The 21,145-nt window shown below is 43.6% G+C and overlaps 1 pseudogene across 1 annotated transcript in view; it reads right to left on the bottom strand.

The window, feature by feature from the left end:
* The window catches only part of LOC306941147 (myelin transcription factor 1-like protein), a 38,593-nt pseudogene that overhangs the window by 14,182 nt on the left and 3,266 nt on the right, over nt 1-21,145 (bottom strand). Inside the window, exons 2-10 of the transcript in view lie at nt 20,770-20,883; nt 16,852-17,174; nt 13,931-14,050; nt 10,596-10,759; nt 8,019-8,295; nt 3,465-3,657; nt 2,560-2,628; nt 2,088-2,150; nt 479-562 (exon numbers count right to left, since the gene is read on the bottom strand). The product of the transcript in view is annotated as a myelin transcription factor 1-like protein (transcript). The remainder of the gene's footprint in view (nt 1-478; nt 563-2,087; nt 2,151-2,559; nt 2,629-3,464; nt 3,658-8,018; nt 8,296-10,595; nt 10,760-13,930; nt 14,051-16,851; nt 17,175-20,769; nt 20,884-21,145) is intronic.

Here is a 21,145-nt window from a genome sequence, read left to right as displayed (position 1 = left end):
CTGCTCGCACCTGATTGGTTCAGTACCCTGACTGCTCTCACCTGATTGGCTCAGTCCCCCGACTGCTCTCACCTGATTGGCTCGGTCCCCTGACTGCTCTCACCTGATTGGTTTAGTATCCTGACTGCTCTCAACTGATTGGCTCAGTTCCCTGACTGCTCTCACCTGATTGGTTTAGTATCCTGACTGCTCTCACCTGATTGGCTCAGTCCCCCGACTGCTCTCACCTGATTGGCTCAGTATCCTTGACTGCTCTCACCTGATTGGCTCAGTCCCCCGACTGCTCTCACCTGATTGGCTCAGTATCCTTGACTGCTCTCACCTGATTGGCTCAGTCCCCCGACTGCTCTCACCTGATTGGCTCGGTCCCCTGACTGCTCTCACCTGATTGGCTCAGTCCCCCGACTGCTCTCACCTGATTGGCTCAGTATCCTTGACTGCTCTCACCTGATTGGTTCAGTATCCTGACTGCTCTCACCTGATTGGCTCCTGGTCGTCTTTGTCTTCTTTGCTGTGTAATATTTTTATCCCACTCTTCTTAGCTCGTGGACAGCCTGACAGACTGCAGGACGATAAGACACAACAGTGTATTAGGCCTGACGTCGACATTTAAAAAATAATCTTCTAAATCCTGACAGTTTTCTGTTTCTGTATCAGTGGTGCTCAATATTATGTCAAGGACCCCAAAAATGATATGTAATTGGGCCACCGACCCCAGTCTGAAAATATGTAGTTCCAGGGACTGCCCCAGAAGCAAAGATTTGAGTTAAAAACGTTTGCTCTGAAAGAATGTATATATTCAAAGAGTTGTGCCGCATTTTTCAAAAATAGCAGACCTACAAGCTCGTAGATCTGCTATTTTTAAGTATAACATAATGCTTAAAACACCAAAAGGGGTTCCCGCCCAGAATGGATTAAGCCATTTACACCTGAGGCCAGATTCTACAAAATGTCTTCCAAATCATGACTGTTTCTATGTCAGTGCTTCTCACACTATTTTATGTCACGGACCCCCACAAATTATATGTAATTGGCCACCGACCCCCATCTGAAAATATGTTGTTCCAGGGACCTCCCCCAGAAGCAAAGATTTGAGTTAAAAAACGTTCACTGTGAAAGAATATAATTATATTCAACGCTTTGTCACGATTTTCATCACGATTTTTCATCACGATTTTTCATCACGATTTTTCAAAAATAGCAGCTCTACCAAGCTTGTAGATCTGCTATTTTTCAACAGCTAAAGTTTATAATAATTGGTTAAAGTGGTTGAAAGCTATAAGGTAATACGGATGCGTCCTCAGGTCTAAATGGGTTAATATCCATGAAATATATACTGGTACAATACGGTGTGTGTGTGTGTGTGTGTGTGTGTGCGTGCGTGCGTGCGTGCGTGCGTGCGTGGCTCACGTGTGACTCTGATATTTAAAGATGGAGTGCCATGATTTTTTCCACCCTAAAACATGGTCATCAGGTCTTATTGTTACATAAGGAGGAAGAATTGTTTAAAAAAAGTGTACAGTGTTTGTTAAAATGTAATGTTTATGTGTGCACGCCCACCAGGTCATTAAGTATGCCTGGTTTGCCTGGTGCGTGGTGATGGGTGGTGATCCACCTGAACTGAAGCCGCACCCACAGCTGTAGTTGTATGATAAAGGGGGAGGGGTTAGGGGAGGGGCTGATAGTGTGATGTCACTATATTACTGTTTTTTTCATTGGCACGTTTGACTGTCAAGGGTTCAGCCTCCAGGAAGAAACCCTAAATACAAAGGGAATACATCATTGCACATAACAACCACACCAATGGATCTAATTAAGTAATGTCACCTCTTGAACACATGAAAATTTGGAAAAAGGTACAAGAATCACGGCACTCCATATTTAAGTTTAGTAAAAAAAGAAATGCACACAGGTGTCCTGTCTGTCTTGAAGGTCTGTACGCGTCACTGCTGTGACGGATCTGGAGACACAGCTGATGATGATCAGTCAATCCCAAGCTCAGGCCATCGATGACGTGATGCTGTGTGTGTGTGTGTGTGTGTGTGTGCGTGTGTGCGTGTGCATGTGCATGTGATGTGTGTGTGTACCTCCTGTGTGAGGCGTAGTTCCCAGTTATGTGTCCAGATCCGTCGCAGCCTGGCGTTGGACACCTGCGACAGACAGACAGACAGACAGACAGACAGACAGACAGACAGACAGACAGACAGACAGACAGACAGACAGACAGACAGACAGACAGACAGACAGACAGACAGAAGGGTCCAGTGAAGCCGGCCTATCGTGAGTATAGGGTTGTCCCGATCGGGCGACCGAAATCGGGGGGTGCCGATCGCGTCATTTTCACAAACGGCGATCGGGACATCCTTATAGTATCAATATTATATCCATATCCGTGATATTAGATTGGATATTGTCTGTGATTTTGGATATTACATACTATTGTGATATGATATATGGCATAAACGTGTTCTATAAAATATTAAAGTTTTGATCTGGGGGCGAAAAATAATCTGTATCGGCAGATGCTCAAAAATCAAAATGATGACGGTGAGGACTCACCTGAGGTCTTGTGAGTTGGGGGTCAGCATTCCTCTCATGCTCTTATCAGCTAACTGACAGCTGGGCAGACTGCAAGACACGACAACACACGTCATTCTCTCATCAGCTAACTGACAGCTGGGCAGACTGCAAGACACGACAACACACGTCATTCTCTCATCAGCTAACTGACAGCTGGGCAGACTGCGAGACACGACAACACGCGTCATGTTCTCATCAGCTAACTGACGGCTGGGCAGACTGCGAGACACGACAACACGCGTCATTCTCTCATCAGCTAACTCAGTGGTTTTCAATCTTTTTTCACGATCAAGGCCCGTTATTTATTCGGCATTTGATCCACGGACCACCGTTTGATGAGATGTAGCCTCTCAGACCCAAAATGTAGAATATTTTGTTGTCGTAGGGGGGGGGGGGGGGGGGGGGGGGGGGGGGGGATGAGGCAGATGCCCCGCTCCCCTCTGCCTCATCCCCTCCTGGTGCTGCGGCCACAATGTAAACACAATGTAAACAATGGGAGCGGGGCGGGGCCGAGAAAGGCCCTTATCCCTGGAGCTGAAGGGAAAGTGGGCCATCTGCTCTGCACGCCGCCATCAGCGTCTAGTCTCCATGGGGGGGGGGGGGGGGATATTGTATGCTTGCTAAATGCTCATGGAGTCTAATCGCCAACATAATCTTTTGCAATAAACATTTTGCTTGCTCCATATTGGTGTGATCTGTCCTTTTATTGAACTGGACAGACTGGGAGGTAAGACAAAAGACAACAGGACAGACCATCCATCCATCCATCCATCCATCCATCCATCCATCCATCCATCCATCCATCCATCCATCCACCCACCCACCCATCCATCCATCCATCCACCCATCCATCCACCCACCCATCCATCCACCCACCCACTTACGTGATCATTTCCTTCTTGGCCTCCTTACAGGAGGAGAACTTGTGTTTGGGGGAGTGCAGAGCTCCCCCTCCTGGCTGTTTGGGGGAGTGCAGGGGGAGGTCTCCCGGGTACCTTTGTTCATCCAGGAGATCGTGGAAAGGATCCAAGTCGCCGCCCTGGTGGAGGGAGGAGATATATATCATGGGGGTGTGTCCTATCATCAGGGCAAGATCGGTGAAAAACATGCATATCATTTGAACCCATTTAGGCCTGAGGCCGATTAAGAAAACAACAACTTCTAAATCCTAACATTTTTCTGAAAAACCTCTGTTTCTATGTCAGTGGTGCTCAACATTTTTCATGTCAAAGACCCCCAGAATTATCTGTAGTTGGCCGCGGACCCCCATCTGAAAATATGTAGTTCCAGGGACCCCCCCAGAAGCAAAGATTTGAGTTAAAAAACGTTCGCTCTGAAAGAATTTAGATTTTTCAAAAATAGCAGATCTACAAGCTCGTAGCGCGGCACCGAGTGCCTGTAGATCTGCTATGTTTCAATCTGCTATGTTTCAATAGCTAGAGTATACGAAAAAGTCCTTCTGCACACCTACAAAGGACAGGTGCGTCGGATAACAGGAACTGGTAGGTAGAAAAAAGAGAATCCCGCACACTGTCTTCACTTAGGTTGGTTTTTATTGCAACGTTTCGGTCGTCAGACCTTCATCAGGCATAAAGCAGAACTGACAAACAGTCAGCATTAATACAACTCTGGGCTCAGCGGGGGCCAATCAAATGCCCCACACCAATCCGTTACCATGGAGAGGGACTGCCCACAGGTGAGTACAGGTGGTATATTTTTTCCATGATAAAAGGAACATTTATAAATATACACCAAATAGAATAAGATAGCTACAATAGAATAAATCAATCAGTATAGTAAAGGCAATATATACAATGAAAATTGAAAACCTTATAAGTGTACTGACTGAGGCAACAAATTAATATTGGAAAATTATATTTAAATAATTTAAATGTCCCTGGAGGGCATAATGTCCAATACATGTACTGGGGGTCAGACCTAATAAATTACAGGTATAAGGGTCTGTACTCCAAAATACACAACATTGACATCACACACAATGACAGCGGGACATAAAACAGAATAGAACCAAGATATCAAAAAAATCCAGAAAATAAATAAAGTATCAAAAAACCCCAGAGGTGAGAAAACCTAAAAATTCACAACATCACATTTAGTAAGAATTCATCATTTAAACCTTTTGGGGCTAAGGTGTCGCAAGTGAAGATCCAATATGCCTCCCGTCTCTTAAGGAGAAGGTCATGGTTTCCGCCTCTGGGTGGCAGAGGGACCATCTCCATGCCAACAAAGCGTAAGGTGGATATGTCATGTTTCATGTCATTAAAATGAACGGCAACCGGGTAATCCCTGTCGTTTCTGCGAATAGAGCTTTTATGCTCGCTGATACGTGTTTTTAGCTTCCTAGTGGTCTTGCCAATGTATGCAAGACCACAGGGACAACGTAGCATATAAATCACATGGGTAGATGCACATTTAATAGGGAAGGATTTGCCTGTTTGTGGGTGACGAAAAACCTTAGCTTTGTTGGTATTGTTGCATTGAGCGCAGTTCCCACAGGGGTAATTGCCATTTGGAATAGGGCTGAGTAGGGTTTGAGTGGGTTGCGCTGGTTTATTGCTGGCAAAGTTAGCTTGAACGAGAGAATCTCTTATATTTCTCCCACGTTTGTAGCTAAAGTATAAAATAATGCTTAAAACACCAAAAGGGGTTCCCATCCTGAATGGGTTAAAAATATTCCTTAAAAAAAAAAGGAAACAGAGCTGGGAACGTCTCCTTTGGTCCACCCAATCCTGGGACATGTGAGAATGGCCCAGTTTAGAAAGAATAAAAAAGTCCATTGTGGGTGTATGGGATTTGTCTCTATCACACTATCACTAAACACGGGTGAAATTCTCCCCAACCAACCTGTAGAAAAAAATCACACCCGTGTGAACTGAGTGGTGCAAGGTCTTATATAGCCTGATCAGCTGTGGTCTGACATAATGTCAGTGACATACTAACCATAGCAACCATGCTCGTTTTTGTGGTACGAACACGGGTACACGGGTACAAAGCCAGTTGTTGGAGTGGTTTGCACCACTCAAAAACCAGGGATGTGGGCAGGGAAACAAACCTACCTTCTATGATGTCACTGAGCATCATGAAGGTACCGAAAGACCCACCCACCTCAGACATCAGCAACATTATGATGTCACTGAGCATCACGAAGTTACCGAAAGACCCACCCACCTCAGACATCAGCAACATTATGATGTCACTGAGCATCACGAAGGTACCGAAAGACCCGCCCACCTCAGACATCAGCAACATTATGATGTCACTGAGCATCACGAAAGTACCGAAAGACCCGCCCACCTCAGACATCAGCAACATTATGATTTCACTGAGCATCATGAAGGCACCGAAAGACCCGCCCACCTCAGACATCAGCAACACTATGATGTCACTGAGCATCACGAAGGTACCGAAAGACCCGCCCACCTCAGACATCAGCAACATTATGATGTCACTGAGCATCATGAAGGCACCGAAAGACCCGCCCACCTCAGACATCAGCAACATTATGATGTCACTGAGCATCACGAAGGTACTGAAAGACCCTCCCACCTCAGACATCAGCAACATTATGATGTCACTGAGCATCACGAAGGTACTGAAAGACCCGCCCACCTCAGACATCAGCAACATTATGATGTCACTGAGCATCACGAAGGTACTGAAAGACCCGCCCACCTCAGACATTATGATGTCACTGAGCATCATGAAGGCACTGAAAGACCCGCCCACCTCAGACATCAGCAACATTATGAAAATTACAAATATGTAATCGTCCGTGAAAATCACCCACGTTTAGTGTTCTAAATGTAGTGTAATGTAGATGTAGTGACTCTGTCCATGGTGCTGAAGGGACAGCTCCCTATTCTGTTATGTAGTGACTCTGTCCATGGTGCTGAACGGACAGCTCCCTGTTCTGTTATGTAGTGACTCTGTCCATGGTGCTGAACGGACAGCTCCCTATTCTGTTATGTAGTGACTCTGTCCATGGTGCTGAACGGACAGCTCCCTGTTCTGTTATGTAGTGACTCTGTCCATGGTGCTGAACGGACAGCTCCCTGTTCTGTTATGTAGTGACTCTGTCCATGGTGCTGAACAGACAGCTCCCTATTCTGTTAGGTAGTGACTCTGTCCATGGTGCTGAACGGACAGCTCCCTATTCTGTTATGTAGTGACTCTGTCCATGGTGCTGAACGGACAGCTCCCTATTTTGTTAATATGTAGTATGTCTCTGTCCACAGGGAACAAAGAAGTGCATTTGCTGTGTTCTGCCACATGGTGGCACTGTAATCCTGTCAGCCGTGAGGTGGTGTAGCCTCAGCTCACCTCGCACTCTCATTAGCATTATTGGCTGCATGCATGTGGGGTGGTGGCGGTGGAGCATGCTGATTGGCTCTGTAGAGGGTCACATGGTCTGATGGAACGCTTAAGAGGATCACAGCAGCCCGGCATGCATGCTAAACAGTGGTGGGAAAGCAACAGAGCGGCCGCAAGCAAGCCAGAATGATTCCCCTGGTTTAAAACGACTTCAGTTTGGTCTTAATCTTTTCCTTTCTTTTGGTATACTGAGTACTATAGACGAATACAAGTTTAAAGATGTGCCACAATTTTTGTCTATGAGGTGACAGTACTTCATTAGACACCCTGGAGTCGTTTGTATGTGCAATGATGTATTCCCTTTGTATTTAGGGTTTCTTCCTGGAGGCTGAACCCTTGACAGTCAAACATGCCAATGAAAGAAACAGTAATATAGTGACATCACATTATCAGCCCCTCCTCTAACCCCTCCCCCATTATCTTACAACTACAGCTGTGGGTGCGGCTTAAGTTCAGGTGGATCACCACCCATCACCACCCACCAGGCAAACCACGCATACTTAATGAACTGGTGGGGGTGCCCACATAAAAACGACATTTTAACAAATACTGTACACCTTTTTGAAAATAAATCTTCCTCCTTATATAACAATAAGACCTGATGATCATGTTTTAGGGTGGAAAGAAATCATGGCACTCCATCTTTAAGTCCACACTAATGATCCATAATGTATACAATGTAGGTTTAGTCATAGTTTTAGTCACCTGGAATGTTTTAGTGTTAGTCTAGTTTTAGTCGACTAAATTTCATAAGATTTTAGTCGACTAAATCTACAGTTGATTTAGTCGACTAAATTGCTGAAAATAACAGATCTACAAGCTCACAAAAGTTGCAAGCAACCAAGTGTCCCTTCCTAACATTTTAGTCCAGTTTTTATTTGTCGACGAAATCGTCAGTAAATTTAGTCTTAGTTGTAGTCATCATAGCTTAGCTTTCATGCAGTTTCGTTTAGTTTTTAGTCAACGATAACAACACGTCAACACACGTCATGTTCTCATCAGCTAGCTCAGTTTTTAGTTGACGAAAACAACACTGCAGTGTATACTCGCGGCTGTTCCCTTCACCTCTTTGATCTTGGTGTAGTCGACGGGGTGCAGTTCCCAGGGGTCTGCCGCCGCCTCCAGGGCGGCGCCATAGCAGCTGCGGCTGCCCAGAAGGGCCTGGCGCCGCTGGGGCGACATGGGCGTCAGCGGGGTCAGCACCGTGGCGGTGGTGGTGGCCGTCCCGCTGCCCTCCGGACCCCCGCCGGGAGTCCCGCCCAGCGACGGCTCCAACAGCACCGTCCCGCTGCTGCTGTGGTCCTCCATGTCCACATCTGGACTCTGGAGAGAGAGAGAGAGAGAGAGAGAGAGAGAGAGAGAGAGAGAGAGAGAGAGAGAGAGAGAGAGATAGAGAGAGTCAGTCAGTCAGACAGACATACTGCAGCCAGGTTGGGGACTGATCCCACCAGTCGGACCTGCGTGGCCGGTTAAGACTCAGCCGTGCTGCGGGTTGAAAATCCCCGACATTCATGCTAGGTTAAAACGAACCGGCCTGCAGGGCCGTGGCTCAGCGGTCCAGGCACATTGGCCGATAGTCCGAGTCTGGCAGGGTTCGACTCCCGTTCCCGACGGCCTTTTACTGCATGTCACCCCCCCCCCCCTATCTCTCTCCCCCATTTCCTGTCAGCCTACTGTCTGTCCCTCCATGAACAATTATAAAATAAAGGCGAAAGCCGCAAAAAAAAAGAAAGAAAGAAAAAAACGAACCTGTGGCAGGTTAAAACTAGCCTCGGAAAAAAAACAAGACGTTTCTTTATTTCCAGGGAGAGAAAAAAACGTCTGGGGTCGAGTCCACTTCAATTCGGCATAGAGTAGCGCAAACGTCGCTCACTCTCTGCTGATTTCTGATCGTCTGCACCATTGTTAAATATTGACACACACACACACACACACACACACACACACACACACACACACACACACACACACACACACACACACACACACACAGACACACTCCTCTCTCTCTCTCTGTTAATTAGTCTCATGTCGCACAGCTGCGTGTAGTTTCTCCCGGCGGATCCTGCCGGGAGCTAACCTGACTCCGCCAGATGGGGCAGCAGAGAGTACACTGGGTTCCCCCCCTCCTGCTCCCATCTGGGAACTCTCAGGCAGACTAGATGCTCCGGCCACCAAACGGTGTGTGTATAGTTGGCAGCAAATTTCTATTTTAGTTTTAGTCACAGTCTTTGGAATGAAACTTCATTTAGTCACATTTTAGTCACCTGGAATGTGTTGGTGTTAGTCTAGTTTTAGTCGACTAAATGTCATAAGATTTTAGTCCCAGTAAATCTAGAGTTGATTTAGTCGACTAAAGTGTATTTTGGCGGGCCTTGATGCCGTCGTAATGACTGATTTTACACTTGCTGAAAATAGCCGATCTACAAGCTCACAACGCTGCGACACGTTGTGAGCTTGTAGATCGGCTATTTGCAAACCAAGTGTAAAATGACTGGATCTCTTGTCCACTAGTCCCTTCCTAACATTTTAGTCTAGTTTTTATTTCTTGACAAAATTGTCGATATATTTCAGTCATCATAGCTTAGTTTTCATTTTGTTTCCATGTGGTTTTCATCCCTGAAAAAAGGTAGTCGACGGAAACTTGTACCAGAGGCAGACAGAAGGGGTCAGTGCTCTGGGTGTTTGTTCGTGGTCGACAGAACACGTTCATTCACGGGTGTTTGTTCAGCCGGGAAGGAGGGAGGAGAGGCTGTTAAACTGTTCACCTCCACATGGAACTAAAAATAACCAGAGTCACGAAACACAGAGAATCAGAGCAAAACCAAGGACAGACAGAGAGAGAGAGAGAGACAAAGAGAGAGAGTGTGTGTGTGCGAGCGTGCATGGGTGTGTCGCGTGCACGCCGTACGTGCAAGCACACCTGTGTTGATTTTGACAGCAAATTTTGATTTTAGTTTTAGCCATAGTCTTCTCAATAGTTTTCATTTAGTTTTAGTCACCTAGAACGTTTTAACGTTAGTCCAGGTTTAGTCGACTAAAATATATTTTGGCGGGCCTTGATGCCGTCGTAATGGCTGATCAACAAGCTCACAACGCGTCGATTCCTAACATTTTAGTCTCTGTATACTGATGACAAAAAATGTGAATATATTTAGTCTTATAGTTTTAGTCATCATAGCTTTAGTTTTTCCATTTAGTTTGACGAAATCAACCGTGGGTGCACACACACGTGCCGTGCGTTGCGTTGCTGTGCGTGTGTGCGCGTACAGTGGGGCACAGTCCGTTTTGTCCTCCAGGTCAAATTGGGCCCTCTAGGTTTCCCTGGGTACCTCTCGGTAACTCTTCTCAGCCACACCCCTACCTAGTCCAACCCCCAGATTCTTAGCCACACCCCTGGATTAACCCCTTTTGGGCGGGAACCCCTTTTGGTGTTAGCATTATGTTATGCTTTAGCTATTGAAAAATAGCAGATCTACAAGCTCATCTACAAGCTACGAGCTTGTAGGTCTGCTATTTTTGAAAAATCGAAGAACGACTGACATAGAAACATAGCTTTTTCAGAAAACTGTCAGGGTGACATTTTTTAGAATCTGATCTCAGGTCAAAATGGGTTAATTTACCTGCAGCGCGTGCGGCAGCTCTCGGCAGCGCGTGGACAGGTTGAGGATGGCGGTGGCGGCCATGTGAGCCTCCATGTCTCCGTGGCTGAAGTCGAAGCTGCTCTTGCTGCAGGTGCTGCTGGCGCTGCTGTCTCCTCCTCCTCTTCCTCCTCCGTGACCTCCACCTATAGGGGTGTAGCGCAGTGTTGATTTTGACAGGAAATTTTCATTTTAGTTTCAGTCATAGTCTCTTGAATAGCTATAGTTTTCATTTAGTTTTAGTCCCCTATTAGTGACCTGGAATGTTTTAGTGTTAGTCTAGCTTTAGTCGACTAAATGCCATAATATTTTAGTCGACTAAATCTACAGTTGATTTAGTCGACTAAAATGTATTTTGATGGGCCTTGATGCTGTCGAAATGACTGATTTTACACGATCTACAAGCTCGTAGATCGGCTATTTACAGCATGCAACCAAGTGTAAAATGGCTTGTGTCTTTTACTTATAGTCTAGTATTTATTTGTTGACAAAATTGTCTATATATTTACTCTTAGTTTTAGTCATCATAGTTTGGTTTTCATTTATTTTCCATTTAGTTTTTAGTGTCAGTAAAAAAGGTAGTTGACGAAAGTTTTGTCATATAGTGTTAGTCGACAAAATTAACACTGGTGTAAGAATATAGTAACTGCATCGAAAAATCCATTAAAATGTCAAGAATCGAAGTAGGTCTATATAACGAAATGTAAACCCCAATCATTGACTTTGTATCGTATCGTATCGTTTCGCAATGCAAATAATCGATATCGAATCGTTTTGCAATGCAAATAATTAGGGCTGGAACTCGATTAAAAATATATAATTAATCTGAGGCATTGTAATTATTTAATCAAAATTAATCACATCTGAATTGCATATCAATATTTGACCTGAGAATTTTTTTTTTCTTTTCTTGCCAAATATGTTTATAAACACCCCCCCCCCCCCCCCCCCCCCCAAACTTTTCGATCGTATAAGATGCTATTGTTGCTATCGCGTCAACATAGAGTGGGACACTTGGCCGCGGCCATTTTGAAGATGCGCGCGCATCCACTTGCATTGTAAGCCCTGTCTTCAAAGCCCTGTATCTCAGAAAGGACATTGAGGGGGCAGTTTCTGGCCCAGACAAGCGTTTTCAACGGCCTGTAGCAGGCGCTGTGATACTCGCGGTCAGCTTATTCCACCGCCGAGCGAGACAACAACAACCGGTCATGACAACACACACAGAAGTTTCTCACAGCAACATGCGATTACGGATATTTGGATCTTCAAAGTAAGTGTTACGCGCGATAAAACCTTGGCAATACGCTAGCGAGGGATTAATTAATGCTGGCGGTAAATGTATTAAAAAAATATATTCCTCCTTATATAAGAATAAGACCTGATGATCATGTTTTAGGGTGGAAAGAAATGAGTCAGTTAAAGTCCCAGCCCTATCATTAATCAATTGTATCAATACTAAACGCTTTGTATATATATCGCAATCTTAAGAAGAAAAAAGACAAAAGATGGGTTTAATTACTTCTCCATTCCATATCGCTACACTTGGTATATCGATAAATATGTGTTCACGTCAAGGTGCAGGTTTGTCCATAATGTGTTCAAATGTCCATGTATTTTCCAGATAATCACTGTGTTGACTTTACAGCCATTAATTAAAAAAAACCTGCTCAATCCACAAGTTTCACACATATTCCATGTTTTTGCTAAATCTTCCTGTTATCGATGTTAAATCATCGAATCGTATCGTATCGCCAGAATTAACCAATATCGTCCATGTATCGTATCGTCAGCCATGTATCGTGATACAGTTGGAGGCCATCGATATTGTCCTTTTCTTTTTGCTGAGGTTTGCGTGATCTGCGCAAAAGGACAGTTAACCCATTTTGGGCGGGAACCTTTTTTGGTGTTTTAAACATTGTTATAATTTAGCTATTGAAAAATAGCAGATCTACGAGCTTGTAGGTCTGCTATTTTTGAAAAATCGTGAAAATATTTATTTCAGAAAACTGGAGGATTTAGAAGGATTTTTAAAAATGTTGAGGTCAGGCCTAAATGGGTCAAATGATAAGGGACAATATCGGTGGCACCCAACTGTACGTATCGTATCACTGTTAAAATGTATCGTTCCACCCCTACCTCCGTCTGTTATGTAATGTTTATTTATTTGGCATGGACATCACAATCACAACAATGTGTGCACACACGCCATTTTGGAAAGAACTTGGGCCGCTTTAAAGGAGAATTCCATGCTAGAAGGATTTCTTACCTTTCTTACCTTTCTTTGTAGTCGTTATGTCCCCACCAAAGAGGTCCAGGTGTTTTTTTGTGCAAAAACTCCTTATTGGCTATTTCCCCTACCATAAGCCCTCAATGAATTGCATTGAATTGAATGACACTATGGGGTGTTGTGCTAATTTGCTTATTTCCATCGAAATAAGTAGTAAAGTGTGCCGCTTGGGATATTATTTACATTATGAAGAGAGGATATATACAAAAAAATAATAATTTTGAGCGATGGAAATAAGCGAATTAGCACAACACCCCATAGCCCCATTTAATTCAATGCAATTCATGTAGGGCTTATGGTAGGGGAAATAGCCAATAAGGAGCTTTTGCACAAAATAACACCTGGACCTCTTTGGTGGGGACGTAACAACTACAAAGAAAGGTATAAGAAAGCCTTTTAGTATGGAATTCTCCTTTAATTCCCTACTTCACAGGTGTTACCAGTGATACTAATGAATGGCTCTTTTCCATTCTGGTCAAACAGAGTCAGGGTGCTGCTATTGTGCATGTGGGCTCACTGGAAAACACCTGTGTCCTTGAGGTGTGTAACTCTGAGAGTGTATGGCCTCCACCCATCCCTCCTCCACCTCCCAACCAGTCCAGAAAACAGAGGTGAAACATATTAACCCATTTTGGGGCGGGAACCCCTTTTGGTGTTTTAAACATTATGTTATAATTTAGCTATTGAAAAATAGCAGATCTACAAGCTCGTAGCGTGCCACAGAGAAGTGGCGTGCTACGAGCTTGTAGGTCTGCTATTTTTGAAAAATCGTGAAAATGTGCCTCAAATCTTTGAATATATTCTTTCAGAGTTTCAGTTTTTAACTCAAATCTTTGCTTCTTGGGAGTCCCTGGAACAACATATTTTCAGATGGGGGGTCGGCGGCATATTACATAAAATTTTTGGGGTCCTTGACATGAAATATTGTGAACCGCTGATACAGAAACATGAGGTTTTTCAGAAAAAAATACATTTTAAAAAGACATTTTTTAAATTTTGACGTGAGGCCTAAATGGGTTGAAACACCAACCTTCCCCGTGGCCTCCACCCATCCCTCCTCCACCTCCTCCCAGGCTGCTGGGGGTGCTGCTGGGGGTGTAGCTGCTGGTGGTGCTGGAGGCAGGACTGGAGGTCTTACTGTAGCGCTTGGCTGTGTGTAGGGACGCGGGGAAAAAAGAACGACGTTGATTTCATTTATACTTTTATACTCTTCAAAATAGAGAAAACTGCAGATCAATAATGTCATAACGTGTCTATTGACCGATCGGTCTGTCTGTCTGTCTGTCTGTCTGTCTGTTCGATTGTCTGTCTGTCAATGTGTCGATCGATTGACCTCTGTTTGCTCGTCTATTTTCGATTAAGACGAAGAATAGATGACGACCAGAAAGTGGAATGACATGACGTCAGTAGATAACTGCTGTGGAACGCGTGTGTCGAATTTGAATTCGGTGGGGCGAAGTCCGGCAGCCGAGGTGGACGGGTGGGTAATTTGGTAGTCTTTTTTATTGGCCTAAAATATTGTCTATATAGATACATTCATGAATCCACTTGCTGACCAGCTGTCACTATTGGGCAATTTTTTTATAGGGGTTTCTTGTGACCCTACCATTAACATTAGGGGTGTGCTGAAATATCGATATGGCGATATATATCGATACGTCCTCCCGCGATAAATAATCGATTATTTATTAAAATATCGATATAAAAAAAAAAAGAAAAAAAAGAAAAGTGATGAACAACATGTTTAGAAAAGGAGGAAATTATAGCTAAAATAAAGCAAATCCCACTCTCAGATTCCACAGCAACCAGAAGTACTGAATTACTGGATGGTGATTTGTCCAAACAGCTTTGTGGGAATACAAATTGCAGAATGCATTTCCCCAGCAGTGGACAAGTCCACTGACACCAGTGATAATGGTCAGTTGGTGGTGTTTGTGAGGTATTATGATGAGGGTATGAGGCAAAGGGGGAGTTTATTGAGTATTAATTTAGTGTTTGAGTGGTGCAACCACTATAGACAGCTATGTGTGTGTCCCTCCCTGTGTCCGAGCACGGAAATAGCGTTTTGTCAGTTCCACGTATTTTGTAGCTGCAGATATCGTGATATATCGTTGATGAAATTGCATACAATATATCGATATATCGGAAATATCGCAATATATCGAATATCGTGATATTATCGTTATCGAGGGCCTAATATCGCGATATATATCGTATCGTGAGGTACCCATATCGTCCCACCCCTAATTAACATCCTATGTCAAAAAAGTCAAACTTTCCTTTTGCTTTAAGTAGCATGTGACAAGTCAAACTAGGGTGTTTTCATGATTCTGAATCCATTCCAAGCATTAGTTTTGCACAAAATACACTCCTTGGGCTAAAAACAGCCATAGCCACTTGCCCAAAATGTGCTGACCTCATCACATTTGTGCTGACCTCATCACATTTGTCATGATTGCAATGGCCGTTTTTAGCCCAAGGAGTGTTTTTTTGTGCAAAACTAATGCTTGGAATGGATTCAGAATCATGAAAACCCCCTAGTTTGACATGTTACATGGTACTTAACACACCGCACGCGAATGGTTTTGCAAACGCCAGGCGGGCAGATAAAACGATGCAAAGACGCGTTGTCTTTATTTATCCATTTAGAGGCATTTTTTGTATTTATTTTTTTATTTTTTATTTTTTTCAAGTGAGTGTTGTGGTATGAATCGGGGCTGGTTGATCTATTGTCCGGGTGTGTACAAAGGCGATTGAAAGTAATCAATAAAAACATGCGCTAAACGTAGATAGCCGTGTCCCGCATCTGACCGTTGGGATTCGAACCACGTAGAAAACCGATTCCCGCAATCAATGCGTTAAAGCAAAAGGAAATTTTGACATTTTTGACATCCCATAGGATGTTAATGGTAGGGTCACAAGAAACCCCTATAACAAAAATTGCCCAATAGTGACATGTGGGCTCACGGGAAAACACCGGTGTCCTTGAGGTGTGTAACTCTGAGAGTGTATGGCCTCCACACATCCCTCCTCCTCCTCCAACCAGTCCAGAAAACAAGAGGTGAAACATTTTAAAACACCAACCTTCCCCGTGCACCTCCACCCATCCCTCCTCCACCTCCCAACCAGTCCAGAAAACAGAGGTGAAACAAGATTTTTTTTTTCATTTCGACGTCAGGCCTAAATGGGTTAAAACACCAACCGTCCTGAAATAATTGGAAAACCACTGATATAGAAACATGATTTAGAACAGGGGTGGGAGACGTTGACGATGGAGAGGGCTACTATATATTTCCGCCTCAGCTATTTTTGCTATTTTTTGAATTTAAATCCTAATTTTTTTTTCAATTTTTTAATTGGAATCCTGAAAAGTAACATTTTTGTTTAATTTTCAAATGCCTTTAATTATAGTTCTGTTAACTTAACGAACTAAATACAAAGACATGGGTCGCCTGTTGCCCATGCATGATTTAGAACAGGGATGGGCAACTGGCGGCCCGGGGGCCTCAAGCGGCCCTCAGGATAATATCAGAATACTCATATATTATTGATTTCAGCTGTTAGACCCACTTTAATTACTTCTGTCTATAGCTTAATGACTAGTATTACAATGTTTTTGTCTTTTTTTATGTTCAATATGCATTTGTATTTAGTTCATAAAGTTAACATAATTATAAGTAAAATGCATTTTAAATTAAATAAAAAAGGCAACTTTTCAGGATTCCAATTAAAAAATGACGAAAAATAACTCAATTGAAACTCAATTGAAATATAGCAAAACATAGCCGATCTACAAGCTCAAAACGCGTTGCAGCGCGACGTGTTTTGAGCTTGTAGATCGGCTATTTTTTCGCTATGACAGTAATATATAATGTGGCCCCTCTGGAGGGAATAATAGTGGCCGCCCTCTCCATCGTCTGATTCAGAAGACGTTTTGTAGAAAGTATATACCGTCGTATCCCTTGGGGGAGGTGTCTCGCGGGTGGTGGTGGTTGTGGTTGTGGTGGTGATGGTGGTGGTGGTGGGGGCCCCTGGCGGCCGACGGCGGCGGGGGGCCTCCTCCTCCTCCTCCTCTCTTGCCGTAGGCGTTGGAGGAGGCCTGGTGGTTGTGGCCCCCCCCGTGGCCGCCGTGGTCGTACGGGGCGGCGTACTCGAAGCTGGTCTTGGAGTACTTCTCCAGCTCCTTGGCCAGGTTGGAGCGAGGCGTGGCCGTGGGGCCGCTGTTCTTGTAGCCGTACTGAGGGATCTCCAGCTGCTTGACGAAGCACATCGGCCTGCGGGAAGAATAGTCCAGTAATAATGTCATTTGACCTCAATCTAATTGCAAAAAAAATAAACTCAGCTGATTTTGCATCTTCAATATATCCTGAATAACAGAAAAAGAGTTGCCTGGAATTGTCTGAGGGGAAAGTGTTGAAAATGGCCTGTACAGTATATGGCCACCATTGACATCCTATTATAAGGCAATATTTTCTAAATTTCCTGATGCTTTAAGTAGCATGTGACATGTCAAACTAACGGGTTTTCATGATGCTGAATCCATTCCAAGCATTAGTTTTGCACATAAAACACTCGTTGGGCTAAATTTGGCCATAGCAACTTGCCCAAATGTGCTGACATCATCACACTTAATCATCACATATAATAGGATGTCAATGGTGGCCATAATGTACAGGCCATTTTCAGCACTTTCCCCTCAGACAATTCCAGGCAACTTTTTTTCCGGTTATTCAGGATATATTGAAGATGCAAAATCAGCTGATTGTTTGTTTGTTTTGCAATTAGATTGAGGTTGACCCTGTATTTTCCATAGATTCCCTGTACTAGAAGAAGAACCGCCGCGCAAAACGAAAAAGAAAATGATTTGTGGCGCAGTAAATATTAATAATAATAATAATAATAATAATAATAAAACTTTATTTGTATAGCACCTTTCATGACATGAAATGCAGCTCAAAGTGCTTTACAGAGCAATGAAGAGAGAAAAAAAAGAAAAGAAAAGCAAGGCATAAACATTAAAAAACAAGAGCAGTAATGCAATACAGTGAGGACATGAATAACAAAAGAAATTAAAAAACAAATCAATTAAAAGCAAGGGTGTAGAAGTGGGTCTTGAGCTGTGCTTTAAAAATGTCTACAGAGGCTGCCTGTCGAAGGTACAGTGGGAGTTTGTTCCACGCCGTTGGCCCGTAGAAGCAAAAAGCTGCTTCCCCGTATTTTTTAGTTGCCATTTTTTTAGGCAAAGCGAGCAGGCCAGCAGTGGAAGACCTTAGGGGGCGGTTTGGGACATATTTAGGCAGGCAGTCATGTAGGTAGGAAGGTGCGAGACCATTTAGAGCTTTATAAACAAGTAAAATAATTTTAAAATCAATCCTAAAAACAACCGGAAGCCAGTGCAGTGAAGCCAAAACTGGAGTAATATGTTATCTCATCTTAGTTCTAGTTAAAGGGGTGCACACCTTTATTGGTGAGGTGCTGCTGGCCTTGGAAAGTAACTATCCTATACTATAAACAGTGGCATGCACAGATAGACACTAGGGGGTGCTAGAGCACCCCCTGCCCTTTTGGCAATGTGCCCTTTTGAGAAAAAAAAAAAAAAAAAAAATGTTTTCTTTTTCTTTAAAAAAAATAGCAGACCTACAAGCTCGTAGCGCGCCACTCGGTGGCGCGCTATGAGCTTGTAGATCTGCTATTTTTCAATAGCTAAAGCATAACATAATGCTAACACCAAAAGGGGTTCCCGCCCAAAATGGATTAAGGCAACCGGCCGGTTCCACGCGCTGCACAAGGTGCCCTTTTTTAACTTGAGCACCTGCCCCTCTAAATGTCTGTGCACGCCACTGACTATAAATGCGATTATGCGCCACGTCTCTGCGTGCGTGCGTGTCTGCATGTGTGTACGGTTGTAATGCACGTAACTCGAGAACCGGTTGTCCCACCGACCCACGGTTCACCAGAACCACCACAAAGGGCTCTGCCAGGGGGTTGCTAAGTTTGACCCATCAGTTTTGGAGATTATAGAATCATGTCTTGCAGAAAGAAAACAGGCTTGGAAGGTGCACTTCTTTTTTTTCTTTTTTTTTTTGCGGCTTACGCCTTTTATTGGTTTTTTGAAGGGACAGACAGTAGGCTGACAGGAAACGGGAGAGAGATGGGGGAAGACATGCAGTAAAGGCCGTGTCGGGCTCGGGAGTCGAACCCGCAGCACACTGCGACTGGATTACCAGTCGGGTGCCCAGACGGTTACGCCACCGCCTGGGCGGAAGGTTCACTTCTGTGGACTTCTAACATTACACCCAATTTCTTTTCTTCATATATGTCGATTTCAGCTCTGACATTTGTTTCATACATGCTAGTATGTGAAGAGTCTGTCTGTGCTATTAACTCATTTTGGATTAAAAAAATAAACATTTTTTTCTCCTATCCAGTTAGTCTTGCCGCCGTATCAAAAAAAGAGTCACATTTACTAAATAGAAACCGATGTTTCGACCTAGAGAGGTCTTCTTCTAACAGGCTGGGTCATACCAAAGACCTTATAGAGCGTCGCAGTCCCGCCCCCTACCATGGACCAGGAAATGAATCCCAATGCATTTTTCCCATAGACATTTAAAAAAGTATTTATTTAAAGACGGTTACGCCGCGGACAAAGCCAACTCGAGTCGTGACAACTCATGACAACACAAACAATATTTTGGACCAAACAAATAATTACAAAGAAGAAAAACAACAAAAAAAGGGTTGTAACCTGCCGTTTTTTTCTTCTTTCTAATTATTTTTTCGGCCCCAAAAATTGTGTTTGTTGTCATGATTTGTCACGACTCGAGTTGGCTTTGTCCGCGGCGTAAACGTCTTTAAATAAATACTTTCTGAAATGTCTATGAGGAAAATTAACGGAGAATCATTTCCTGGTCCATGGTAGGGGGCGGGACTGCGACGCTCTATTGTCGTACTTCCCTTAGGCAGTTCTCAATAGGATATAGAGGGTCTACTCTTTGGAATGCTGTTGATTCTAGACTGAACAAATCTCCATCTCCAATCTCCATGCTAGTCTTTAAAGCAAACTACAAACAAACACTCTTATCCAAAACGCAGTAGTTTAATTCGCAGTTGGCTACATGTGTGAGTAGACCTGCAGATGGGTTGTTATTATGACTGTAATATTAATATATATATATATATATATATATATATATATATATTACTGCATGTAATTTTGTATTTAAGCATATCTATTTGAATGTATTACTGGCATTGTTCTGTTTATATTTATTGTCTGATTCTTCAAATTTGGGGGAAGCCTTTTGAAGTTAAAAAACTTCTAAATAAAACCTAAAAACCTAAAGACTATACCAGGCTGGGTCATACCAAAGACTATAACATTGGAGGTCATAGGTCATTGGAGGTGGTCAGTGTTGTTTTCGTCGACTAAAACTAAGACGAAAAATGTTCGTTGATTACCTTTTTTCACTGACGAACACCAAATGGAAACTAAATGAAAACTAAGCTATGATGACTGTCAACAAATAAAAACTAGACTAAAATGTTAGGAAGGGACTAGTGGACAAGAGATCCAGTATAAGTCATTTTACACTTGGTTGCATGCTGAACATAGCAGATCTACAAGCTCACAACGCGTCGCAGCCCGTAGATCTGCTATTTTCAGCAAGTGTAAGATCAGTCATTACGACGGCATCAAGTCCGGCCAAACTCGACTAAAATCTTATGAAATGTAGTCGACTAAAACTATACTAGCACTAAGACATTCCTGGTGACTAAATGTGACTAAAACTAAAGGGAAACTATTTAAAAGACTAAAACTAAAATAAAAAATTGCTGCCAAAAACAACATTGGTATGTTATGTAACGTACCTCAACCACGCGGTCCGAGGCCTGGTTGGACTTGGAGGAGGAGGTGTCGGCGGGATGGATCTTCTCGTGAACCTTCGCTATCTTCTCAGCCGCGGCGATGGACAGCCTGACAAACTGCTTACACACGCAGGCACACATACAGCATGTGTTATGAGGATGTGATATGTGTCATCGCGCTCGCACGCATGCACGCGCGCACGCGCGCACCACAGCACGCACGCACGCACGCACGGCACGCACGCAACGCACGCACGCACGCATGCAATTCAACATGAGTCTGTGAGAATAGGAAAGTTTGGACAAAACTGACACAAAGTGGTAATGGTAAACATGTGTGTGTGTGTGTGTGTGTGTGTGTGTGTGTGTGTGTGTGTGT

The sequence above is a fragment of the Electrona antarctica genome (genome assembly GCF_951216825.1).
Source record: "Electrona antarctica genome assembly, chromosome: 17".
NCBI lineage: Eukaryota > Metazoa > Chordata > Actinopteri > Myctophiformes > Myctophidae > Electrona > Electrona antarctica.
This window is presented reverse-complemented; position numbering and strand designations above follow the sequence as displayed.